This window comes from Pteropus medius, unplaced genomic scaffold, assembly GCF_902729225.1.
Source record: "Pteropus medius unplaced genomic scaffold, Ma_sr-lr_union100, whole genome shotgun sequence".
NCBI classification, from domain to species: Eukaryota; Metazoa; Chordata; class Mammalia; order Chiroptera; family Pteropodidae; genus Pteropus; species Pteropus medius.
The window spans coordinates 398,913-411,912 of NW_024356336.1; positions in this window are offsets into that span (position 1 = coordinate 398,913).

Here is a 13,000-nt window from a genome sequence, read left to right on the forward strand (position 1 = left end):
CCAACGGAGACCAATGCTATTCAAAAGTTGTTCAATGTTCCAGGCACTCTGCCAGAGCTGGGGTCTCCATGGAAAGCAAGAAAAGTACCCCAACTCTAGGAAGCCACAGATGAGCAGTGGCAGGAGGGTGGGCTGACAAGCAGGCAGAAAGACAGATCAGTGTGACATCGCTACAATCGGGGCAAGCACAGAGAGGAGGGACCTCTAACCCAGCTCAGGCCGGGATGGTCTCCCTAGAAACCAACAGGTAGGCAGAGGCCCGAAGAAGCGAAGTAATAAAGTAACTTAAGGGCCAAAAAGTATTCCAGGCAGAGGAAACAGCAGATGAGAAGGCCCAGAGGCTCCAAAGAGCATGGCATATTCAGAGGTAAAAAGGGAGGATAGAGGAAGGGAGGAGGGAAGGCGTTCAGGAGGACCCCCTGGCTCTGTGACGAGGAGACTGGGAAGGAATGAAAGGGAGCTGCCCACAGGCCCACAGGGCTCTGAGTATCCACTTCCCAGGGCCAGGGCCAGCTCTGGGCCACCAGCCCCGCACTGTCAGCCCTTCTCAAGCTGGGGTGCCTGAGACCCCACAAGGAAAGGTGCGCAGATTGCACAGCTAGGGCCCCCTGACCTGTCTCTACTCCATGACCCCCTTCCAGCTGTCTCTCCCATGCTCTGTGAGCCTTAATCACAGCAGACGGAAAGGTGAGACTAAATTTTAATGAGTCATCTCTGGGATGTCTTAAGCTGCATTTAAGAGCCCCTAAACCTCCCGTGACAGAGGGACCTGCATCGGGCAGAGTGAATATTTACGGCTCCACCTGAAAAGCTGGGCCTTTTTTTCACGTGGGATTTTAACAATATAGATCACGCCGGGAGAGAGACATAAATAGAGGGAAGTGAAACCATGGGCGGCCACAGCACTGGGGCCCTGAATTATGGATATGAACCTGTCCCCGACTTCTTGTTTTTAATTAAAAAGCCCTTTTCAGTAATTCCATTAAGAGGTGGCTGTGGTTCAAGAGTCTCTCACTCATTCTCTTTAGATTATGAAATGTTCTGTTGGCCTCTTGTGGTTTCAGAGGCCAGAGGATGGGAGTCGGGGAATACGAGGAGGCCACAGGTCAGGCCCAGCAGGTGCTCTGGGCCCTGAGCCCCTCACTGCCATCCCGCTTCTCCTCTGCCCCACACTTTCGCCGGACTCATTATTGTGCACTTACTGCGTGCCAGGACTTCTGTCTCTGTCATCTCCCTCGCCACCCTCAGCACCAGTGTGAGGTCAGGATGAGGATGCCTAGTTTACACAGTAGGGGAAGCTGAGTCTCAGAGAGGGGAAGGGATGGGCCTCAAGCCACACGGCGAGTATGCGGTAGAGCTGGAACTAAGATCCAGAGTCACCTGACTCCAAGCCTCCTGACTTTGCCACCTCCACCAAGGACTAAGAAGGACTGAAGTCCTCACCCCATCCATGAGAAGGATTGGGTGAGGGATGGAACACCCAGGGGCTCGGATCAGCACGGACGTAGGATCCAGTGAGAGGAGATGTACAAGTAGCTGTTCTAGGTGGGGACCCAGGCCAGGAGCTGGGGATTCAGAGCTGAGAAATGCACACTTCCTGCCCTTGAGAAGCATGCAACACCCGCCTCTCTGCTTATCTGTAGTTTACCTCCTACTAGAAGCCTTCTCTGGCTACGCCAGCCATCATTCCTCTTTCCATTGACTATTTCTCTTTCTACCTACTACTAGACCCTCATCTTATATTCATCCACCCATCCACTCATCCTTCCACTCATTTATTATCTCACCTATTCATCTATTTACTCATTCATCCATCTATCCATCCATCTATTTATCCTTCCATTCATCTTTTTTTTCCCATCTATCCATCCATCATCCATCCATCCATCCATCCATCCATCCATCCATCCAGAAAAGGAACTAACACATCTCAAGTCATTACTATGTCACTCTAAGTGTCTCTCTCATCGAATCTTCATAGCACCTCTGCCCAGTAAATTCTATCACCTCCATTTTATAGATGGAGAAACCAAGGCTCTGAGATGTTTTAAGTTGCTTGCCGAAAGTCAAGGGAATGAAGAGCTAGTTATGCACTTTTAGGCATGGTGACAGGCCATTTATGGTGAAGTATTGGGGCCAGGAGAGAGAGATCAACCACATTCTACCATGTGGGTAGGCTAACCATTCTCTTTCTCCCACCAGCACCATGTGTAAGCCCACCCAGCCCCTCTCCCCTTGCTCCTAGGTGGGGGACTGGCTTCCAGGACCATCTCTTGTCCCCAAAGTGGTGCAGGGAGAGGCAGGCCCCCAAACACAGGGTGCCTATCGCGCCCCTCCCTGGAACACAGGCTCCCCATTGTCTGGAGGAGGCTGCAGGTGGGCTCCAAGCTGCTCCTAAAGCTCACTGCCTGACATCTGACTTGGGTTGTCACCATTGTGTGGCCACAGTGGCCCTTTGTCTCAGACGGGCTCTCTCTCTTTGCTTGCCCAGCCCTCCCCCACCCCAGCCTCGGTGATTTGCACTCGGGATGGTGGAGATTGAGGAGAAGTGGAAGAGAACACTGGCTTGGGAGTCCAGAGGTCCTAAAACATCACATTTCCTCTCTGAGCTTCAGTTTCCCAATATATAAAAGGGAGGATCATCCATACTGGAGACAACGGTAGGGGATGCAGGGGTTATCTGAGTACGGACTTGGTCCTTACTCTGTTAGTCTCTTGCCGTGTGGCCTTGAGCAAGCCATCTGAACCTGTTTCCACATCTGCAAAGTCATAATAAAAGAAATAAAAGCCCACCTCCAAGGAGATACAGCATACAAAGTGCTTGACCCGGGGCCTGTGCTAATAGACGGAAGTTGCCATTTCCATCATCATCCGTGGTGATGCAGCAGCAGCTCTCTGAACACTGCAGAGCCTGGTGCCATTCAGGGCATACTGCTGGTTCTGCTGCCCTTCCAAATCATCAAACCCTTTCTTAGGTCATCCCAGGTCTCAGCCCAAAGAATTTAAGTAATATTTCTAAAATCACATTGCAAGGGGTCATCAGTCAGGATCACAGATTCTGTCCTGAGTTCTTATTCCTCCAATACAGGAAGCTTCAGCTCTGCTGTGGGGCTAGGCAGGGGCTCTGCATCCAAGGGTGGTCGGATGGGGGTTCTCCTAGCCTGAGCACATCCCCTCGAAGGCGTGCTCAGCGAGGGCAGGGGCTTGATTGAATTCCCTGAAACAGGCTCAGATCATTGCAGGAGCCTCATAAGTGTATAGATGAAGAGTTCTAGGAGCCCATGGAGGCACCAGACTTCGAAATGACAGGCATGCGGTCTAGCCTGGAATGAAGGGCCCTGCTGCTGCTGCCCCTGAGGAAAGAGAGGTGTTGGTGAGACCCGCTCCCCTATATGAAGAAATGACAAGACAACCTGAGGCCAGCCATGCCCAGTAGCCAGTACCCTGATCTGTGTGGCCGAGGACTGTGACCTCTGTGGCAGCTCTCCCCATTCCAGATCTGAGGCTTCAGAGTCTGGGCAAGGCCAGGTGGATGGGCAGAGTGGCCGGAGCTGCAGAGATGGGTCCAGCGGACACCAAATTCTGCCAGCACTCAGAGAATTTAAGTAATACCTCTAAGGTCACATAGCATAGACTCTTGAGCCTGAGAATGCACAGTTACGGGCCCCCTAAAGGGACAGCACCACCCAGACACTATAAGGTTACCCAACAGGTCATAAGACACAGATAGATGGTGTCACACAGACACACACAGGTCACTCAGACAGTGACATAGGACATGGACAGATAGTGTCACACAGACATGCACAGGTCACCCAGATGGTGTCACGAGACATAGGTATATGGCATCACACAGACAACATGGAGTCCTAGAGTGTGAATAAACACAGTATAACTGGATTGTGTCACCCCCAATAGATGTAGTGCCCACGGCATCTGCTGGCATATCATGCCCCTTTCCGTAGGGTAAGGACTCTACCCAGGGGGGAATCTACCCAGGCCAAGGGGACATGCCCTCCAGGAGCTTGTGCCTATCCTGCCCACCACACTCGGAAAGCCAGGATCCCAGAATTCTCTAACAGCCTGGAAGTCCCCTTCTCAAAGTCTATCTGAGGTCCATCTTCCAAGGACAAACCTGCCACCCATGTGAGCACCCCCAGGCACCAGGGGGTGGTCAAGGGGTGGCCATTTGAGGGAGTTGGTGTGGACTGAGCTTGGCTCGACATGCTGGTGTCCACATGTGTGTGAGGCCCTTCTGGTTCTGGTCAAAACCCACGTTGAGAAGAGAAGGCTTGGTGGTCTGAGGCTGGGGCCTCCATTTGTACCCTGATCCAGACTCTGGAACTCTCTCCAGCCTCAAATTCCATCAGGCTCATGGTAACCCAACCCTGCCATAGGATCCTCCCAAATGACCCAGTCCTTACAAGGCAAAGTCCTGGAGTCTGTTGGTCAACCCAAACACAGTACATGAATCTAGTTTGTCTCGGAGCCCTTGGCCATTGCAGTACTGAGCAGACAGACAATCCGGCCCAAGGGCTCAGGCTCATACAATCAAGTTCACCAGAAACAATTGGAGGCTCAGAGGCTCTGTCAGGCCTGGGTTCAAATTCGTATTCTGATACAAGCTATGTGATATCCGGAAAGCTATTGAGCCTCTCTGAACCGTAGTTTCCATTCTTTTAGGAACTGGAGCTATAACCTGCTTCTTGGGATGTTGCTGGGATCTAATAATGGCTTTGAATTTTCCCTGTACCTGAGGCTACACAGATGTGTTCAGCCATCCTGGGGAGGTGTTCATTAAATGAACGATTTTTAAAAAGTCTTAAAAGTGGGGTCGAATGAAGGCAGATATCTCTGCCCAGCACCCAGCTCCCAGCTCTTGAATCCTTCCCGCCTCACAGCTGCAGCCCCTTCCCAGGCAGGGACCCTGCTCCGGGCCCCTCCCCAAGCCGCAGGAGGCCCAGACACATGTTCTGAGGGGGCATTATCTGTGCTCAGTTGACTGTAAACGTTTAAGCGGAATTGACTGTGTACTCAGCCACTTTCAAACACAACTAATCTTCATCGGGGCGACGGGAAGTGAAATATGTTATTGTCGGCAGCAGTAAATTACCCGTGCCAGAGCTGGCTCGTGAGGCATTACGGGCCGTGGCCGGCGCACTCCTTCACGGGGCCGCCGTCCGCCTGCCATCCATTACTGCAAACGGCCCTGGTCACCTCCTCGCCAGCCCCAGGGGTGTGGGGCCAGATGCCAGCTGCCCAGGCCTGGCCCCACCCACCCTGGGCAGCAAGATGAGAACTGGGCTGGGGAGCTGGCTTTGTGCCTGCCCTACCTCCCAGATGCCTGGGCAGGAGACACAAGACTCCTGCCCAGTGGAGTCTTGGAGGTCAGCGACCAGATGATGGGGGGGTTGGGGCCCAGACATGGAACGAGAGTTGACCCAAGGCCTTTTGAACCTCAGTTTCTGCATCTATAAAATGGGGGATTCATTCACTGTTTTCTGTTTTTGCAAATCTCTTTAATGTTTGACTTAATAGAACAGCTGGATTCTCACATCTGCTTATGCATTAGATCCGGTGTGACGTTCTTTGGATTGAAGTAGATGAAGAATATCTGGCCTCGCATAGATGTGTAGCTAGAAAAAGGAAGAGGATTCTAATTGCTTTCTCAGATCGTTATGGACGCTTTTCTTTGATACCAAATCAAAACTCCACATACGGTAGTTTGTTAAAGGTTAGCTGCAATATGGTACCTGAAACCACATCGATTAGCTTTCATACTCTGTTAATTTAAAATTCATCGGTCTATTTTGCACTTTAAATGGATCTTTTACTCATTTTGTAACATTACATACTGGTCACTGGGAAAATATTGGTTTACTGAGTTATGCGGCTCTTCCAAATGTTGACATATTTCATTATACAACATCCAAAAAAAGTCACATGCACTAATATTACTACCAATCTCTTCAGGAAAGTCTTTGAGTAGGAAGCTGTCAAACCCACAGTGGCAGATAAAAGTTCTCCAAAATTCTGAGTTTTGCTGGAAAGTCAAATTTGATCATTGGCAACAAATACTGTCAGTTGACAGGCAACTTTGTTCATTTTAGAGAAAATATCTGCCAATAGCCAAGGCTGAAAGGTTATCATCAGTCAGTCAATCATTATTTCCAGTAAAAATGGTGTTCCATAAAAAAAGTGGCTAATTCAGCTCGCAAGTCAGTCACACGGCACCTTTCTGATGCCATAAATGGTAGAGCAGAGGGCCTTACATGTGCATTTCCTATTTTGTTACACAGACTATTTAAAAATGTGGGCTCAAAGGTTAAGATTTTTTAAATTAATAATTTTTACTTTTCGTCAAGGTCATGCTTAAGTGAAACCGGCTTTTTAATTTTTAACCGAGAGAATGTTTAAGGTAAAGAATGTAGCAATCTCTAGGACAGTTTGGTGCCGCTGCGATGACTCATGCTAGGAGGCCAGCAGTTTTATTCACATATTACTTTTACACCATCAATGTCACAGTAAAAAGGCAAATAATGTGTCTTAATATTATTGTGAAAATGGTTTTGATCTCACGAGACACCCGAAAGGGTCCTGGGGACCCCCAGAGCTCTGTGGAGCACATTTTGAAAGCCACTGATCCAGGGCGATTGTCCCAGGCCACCAGGAAGCTGGAAGACACATGAAGTATGATGGGTGAAAGGATCTTCATAAACTGCTCTACATCATGAGCCACCACCATCACTGCCCCCATCATCTGGGACCTCCTCCCCATTTTGGGACAAACGTCCCCATCCCCAGGCCCAGCTCCTCCCCTAATCCCAGCTCTACTCAAGGATGCTAATGAAAACCTCTTGGCTTCTTCAAAACCTTGCTCAGAGTCGACCTCTTCTTGAAGCCTTGCTGAACATAAGCCCTCAACGAGGGTCCCATCTCCTTCCTCTGAATCTCCTGTCCACTCAATACCCCACTTCCAGTCTCACCTCATTCCCAGCACCCTGCCTTGGACATAATAAGCCCTCTACGGAGCCAGGTTGATCAAAAGGAATGAGGAGATAGAAAGTGTGATTTGGCTAATGTCTGGGGCTAATTAGGGACATTGGCTAACTGGCTAGCAGGCCAGATAATTCTGGGAAATCCTGCTATGAATCCCAGGACGTGAACATAACCCCAAGAGCTAAGCACCAAGGACCAGCACCACCAGGGGACTGGGACAGGTGGGGACTTGGGACAGGAGGGTCTGGAGGAGAGGAAGGGATTACAAGTTCTCTGAAGGCTGACCTAGAAAAACTGTGACATTGATGAAACTTACATTCAGGGTCCTTCTTGCTGTGTAACTGTTGGCAAATCACTTAACTTCTCTGGACTTCAGTTTCCACATCTGTCAAATGAAGATTTTGGACTAAACCCTAAGACTCCTTACGGCTCCCAAATTCTACAAGTAAATGATATTCATGAGCTAACAGTCCATGGCAACTTCCTGTGAGAGGAACGTTCAAGCTTTTCGGTCCATTGACATTTGAACATTGCATGATGTTGACATTCAAATGTTCTCTGACATCATCCAAAGATATTGACATCAAACAGTCCATAATGCTAACACGTGAAAAGATCCATTATGCTGACATTCAAACGTGCTGTTGCTGACACTGAACACTCTATGACATCAGTGTTAATTGAGTGCCAGCTATGTGCCAGTCACATAGTGCCAACAGCTCGGGAAACCTATGAGTCCATACACTGTCCCTTCTCAGAACTCTTCTTCCCAGGAATCTAGACTCCCATGGTGGCACCAGAGAGTGGCTTAGTGGGACTTTATTTGTCCCCACCCCCCACAGTCCATTCTCATATATGGAGGATTGATGTGGTCTTAACATAATGCAAATGCAGCTTTAACACAGTCCTGTGATCCTCTTTCCAACCAGATTCTGCTCCCCGCAAAATCCGGAGCCATTATTGCAGTAGCCCCGGTTCCCTAATATTTCCCTGGTCCCTGCTTTCTATCCAGAGCCTTGCCGTATGGAACATGCTTGTTGGGGGATGGGGGCATCAAGGAGAAATCAAGGCTCAGGGCAGTACCCACGAAGGGCTGTGGAGGAAATGTCCTGGGATTGTGGCTTAGCCTCTTCCTCCTGCCCCCTTGTCCCTCTGGGCATCCTGGGGGTGGGGGGGCCTCTGAGGACAGGGAAGGCAGTTACCATGGTGACACCTGCTTCCCTCCACCCCAGGCAAAGGTTCCAAGCCCCAGATTGCCTTCACCTCTCTTGAAAGAAAGGAAGAAAGAAAGAAAGAAAGAAAGAAAGAAAGAAAGAAAGAAAGAAAGAAAGAAAGAAAGAAAGAAAGAAAGAAAGAAAGAAAGAGAAAAGAAATTCCTGCAAGTTGAACAATCCTTGTGTTGGATTTGGGAGATGTTATTCCTAGTGACAGACAAGGGCAATTATCTGCAATCCGCCAGCAGTTTTAGCCTAATTTCATTACTGCTGTGCAATTCTCCCTGAGCTGCTAGTCTATCAATGTCTTGCAGAACGGATTAGCGGGCACTTTCTTCATCTTCAAATGAATTTTAGCTGTCATGCCCTTGATGAATAGAGCAGGGATAGGCGGCTGACCTGGGCCAGGGGAGTGGCCAGGGGGCGACAGGCAGGTGGCCCTGGGCCTGGCAGGAGGTGAGGCAGTAGGGGGAAGACATGGGGGTGAGGGAGGGGGAGGCACCCGAGCGATCCAGCCTTCCTGGCCCTCCCCCATGCCTGGAACTTAAGGCAGCTTGGACCCACCTACTGGGGCTTTGCACACTGAGCTCCCACTTCTGGGGACAGCTTGCCTTGTCTTGGGCTAAGATTACAGGAGGGGGCTCATTCTCACCCTGCAACCCCTCTGGGCCACCCCCCACCACAGCACTCAAACCTCTGGAAACTCCAGCTTGGAGTCTGCTTCCCTGAGATATCGTGGACCTCACAAGAGTAAAGTCCAGCACTGTCTTGTCACCACTGTGTCCCCAGAGCCCAGCTTAGAGGAGATGCTCTGTCAGTTTTCGTTGTAGGACAAATGATTCTCAGTTTCGCTGCAGCTTGGGTCAGGGCCTAGCACAGATCCGGCACATGGCAGAAGCCCAAATGCTATTAGATGAACAGGTGAAGCCACGGGTGGCTTATTAGAAAGAGGGTTGACAGGAGAGGAAGCAAGCAGAGTACCTACTATGTGTCAAGCACTGTGCTAGAGACTTGGCTGACATGGCTTCTTTAATCTCGGAGAGGTGAAGCTCCTAAGCCCAGGACACAAACAAATTGGGAACTGGCGGACCCAGGCCTGTCTGGCCATCCTCTGCAACTCCCAAAGAGCACTATTTCAAGAGCAGTGGATGCAAAGTGAGATTTTTACGGGCAGAGTGAGGCCCTGTGGAGAGAGGGGAGAAGCCCGAGAGGAGGTGACATGGGGCCTGGCATCAGCAACATGGGGTAAAGTCCAGGCCTGCTTAGGACCTCCTCTCTCCCGCTCCCACCCAGAAGTCCCATCCCAAAGACCTAGGAAGAGGGGCTGTGGCAAATTTGTCCCTTTTACTACCACCTGTCCAGTTCCCACTTTCCCAGCCTGGCTCTGTGTCCTGGGAAGCTGACCTCCACAGGCTGCCCCAGCCTCTGGCTTCCAGAGGAATCATCCAGTGGGAGGCTGGAGCAGGAGAGGGAGAGGTTGGGGTACCTCTGCCCAGCTTTGCCTGCCTCAGCATGCATTCCTGGCAATAGCTAGTATTCCTTCAAGCCCACAGCTCCCGCCTGGCGGTGATCCCTCTAAGGCCCCGCTACTACTGAGCTCTGGTAGCTCCATTTCTGCCCCTTCCAGTCTCAACATCCCTGGCTGTCTTGCACCTCTCCATACCCTTAAACTGAACTCTCTTCACTTGTACCATTCCAGTGGAACGCTGCGTCCTGCAAGATGCTGACGGATGCGGGTGGCGTGGGAATCTAAGAGCTCATTTCAACAGCGGCTTTCATTCCTGCCACCCCACTGCTCTGTGCTTGGCACCAGCCTGGGCCACAGGCATCAACTGGTCCATTGTAAACTCCCAACCACTCATTGGAGTGTGTGATTTCTAGAGGAGAGCACTGAGGCTCAGAGAGGCCAGGACACTGGCTGAGGCACCCAGCGGGGAGTGTGGACTTGACCCTTCATTCACCTAACCCCCAGCCCTGTCTTCCTGACCCCCATGCTTCCTACGCTCAGCTCTTCGCTCCAACCAGAAACCAGAGCCAGCAAAAAGCTCTTTGGGGCTGTACGCTGATGATTCTTTGGAAAGACCAGATGTTCTCCTTCACCCCTGAAAGGCATCCATGGTGAATCCTTTATGCTTCCTCGGTCCCCAGCAGGCTGCCACATCAGCAAAGGGAAGACAAGCCCAAAGGAGGGGCTCCCTCCACAGTGGCTGTCCCACCAGCTCACACATCTCCCAGAAGTTGGGGGAGCAGAAGGAAGATCCCTGGCTCGGGGCAGTCAGTCCCTATTTTACATGTGGGAAAACTGAAGCTCAGAGAGGCAAAGCCAACAGAATGTCACACGGAGCTGGCCCCAACCTAGGAAGCTGGTCGCTTTCCCCAGGGCTGAAAAACGAGGCTCAGACCAACCGAAGCTAGGCCTCCTCCCCCACTTTCAAGTTCTGGCCCTCTCTCCAGGCACCTGGGAGACTCTCCCAAGTTCATCGATTGCCACGGCAGCCTTGAGTCAATATGGTGCACTTTGCTAATTAATCTTTTCCAGATAATTGCAGGAAATTATTGGTTGGTGTGAAGTAGGGATGCAGAGGCGGCCTCTGTCCCTCTACCTATCCAGAGTGGCTTCTGGCTGAACCCTCTGCCCAGCCTCCTGCCCCTTATCCACCTATCTTCTCTCCTCCCGTCCCCTGCCCAGCCCCCTTCCACAGTCCCCGGTCCAGGACTCCCACCAGGCCAGCTCTCCGGCTCGGCAGCGGGAAAACACTGGCAGCAGGGATGGTTCTAGGTTCAAATCCCAGCTCTGGCAATTAATTAATACTTGTGAAGCATTGGGTGAGTTGTTTAACTCCTCTGAGCCTCAGATGAAAAACAAAAGAGGTTATAATCTCTGCATCACAGGCTGTTTCTAAAGCCAAAGCATGAGGCATTTTAATACTGACTATGACCTCTATGACTAATAGTAACAACTCCGACAATAGCCAACACTGAACGGCGGCTTTGCCACATGCCGGGCACTGTTCGGTGTGTCTGACAGGTGCTATAATTGTCCCCATTTTATAGAAACAGAGACACTGAACTGAAGTTGCATAGGTGGTGAGGGGCGGAGGCCGAATCCTTGCTCAGTGCCCTGGATGCCGATCTCTGCCTCACACGGTGTCCCCAAGCCCGTACACTGCCCGGCTTAGAGCTGTGTTGCCGGGAACAAACCCTCCACATGCTTGTCTCAGAAGCCAGAGAACACTAGCACGGGGTGGCAAGGGGATCAGGGAGGAAAGCTAGGGATGGCTCAGGTCTCAGAGGTCCCTATGACTTCCCCCTCCAAGCCCCTTCATCCCAAACCCCTGGTCCCACCTCAAAGAGCCTGAGGGAGTCATCGAACCTGGGTGAACTTGGGGCTCCCAGGGGCCTCTCCAAGGCCCCACAGTAATTAATCTAAACTGGACACTCCTGGATAAAGTTCCCATCCCTCTGGGGTTTCTCTCTTTCTTCCAGATATCATTTAATATATCACCTCACTGGGCTGTATATACCTGCTCCTAATAAACCTCTAAGACTTTAATGAACTAAATAGCAAATTACTTTTTTATTCAAGAATGAAATTTCATCATATTCATAATTCATATTTTATTTCAGACATCTGCTGCTGATTACATTACATTTAACTAAAATTAGATGATGCTCAGAATGCAATTAAGGCTCTGCCAAATTCTTCGGCCCACCAATGCCGGCGGAGCTCAGCGGGGGCCGCTAGGAACCTAATATGTAATTAGGAGCTATTTTCTAGCTGTTTTTAAAGTCTGAAAATTAGCTGCCTTTATTAATCACACAGACAAATATAAAGTGGAACCAACGCTCGCTGAAATTTCTAAAAGGGATTTTTTGTTTAATTATACACCACAGAGCACTGTGACTCGTTTTGCATGTTGATTTGTTGTGCACTGACATTTTGACAACTGGTTCTCAATTTGTCTGTCGTAGTTAGGCAACAACAAAGCCGACGGTAATACTTTAACTTTCAAAACCTTCAGTGTGCCGGGGAGAGGAGAATGGTATTCCTTGCTGCAGGGCCTGGGCAGGGCCCTCGAAGCCAAGGGGGCCCAGAGGCACAGGGAGAAGGGCAGGCGAGGGATGGAGTGGGGCTCGTCGGACAAGCTAGGCAGGGAGGTGGTGGGAGCACTGGACCAGAAGTCTGGAGGTCAGGGACTGAGCCCCAGCTCTGGAGGGTGGCTAAGAGGAAAATCTCCCTCTGTCTGGGTCTCAGATTCCTCGTGCACACCTGAAGAGGGTTAGACTCAGATCTCCAAGGAGCCTTTATATGCTAAAATTCTGTCTTTTTGCCTCTGGGTGTCAGACCCTGTGCTAGTGCTTTTCACCCAGTGTCATTTAGCCCCGTGACCCTCCAAGGGGAACCTTTTATTATCTCATTGTACAGAAGATGAAACACAATAAGATTTGATGATTTGTCACCAGCCGGCTTGTGGCCACAGAGGAACTCAAACTCAGATCCGGTTCACTCCAGAATCCCTGGTATTAACTATTATATTCACCAGCCCGGCAGCTCTCTGGGCCTCATTTCCCATCCATGTGGCTTGGACATGCTGAAACAGCTTTGCAAGGCTTCGGTGTGATGCTGCAGCCAAATGATCTTGCCCTTAACCACTGACCGCCCCACCTGCAGCCCTGCTTGAGGCCAGAAACGGGGTGTACAGAAGGGCTTCAGCATGGAGTGGGATAGGATCCCTGAGCAGGTCGTCAGCCCCTGTGCAGCCACTGAGTTCACTCCAAGCCCTCAG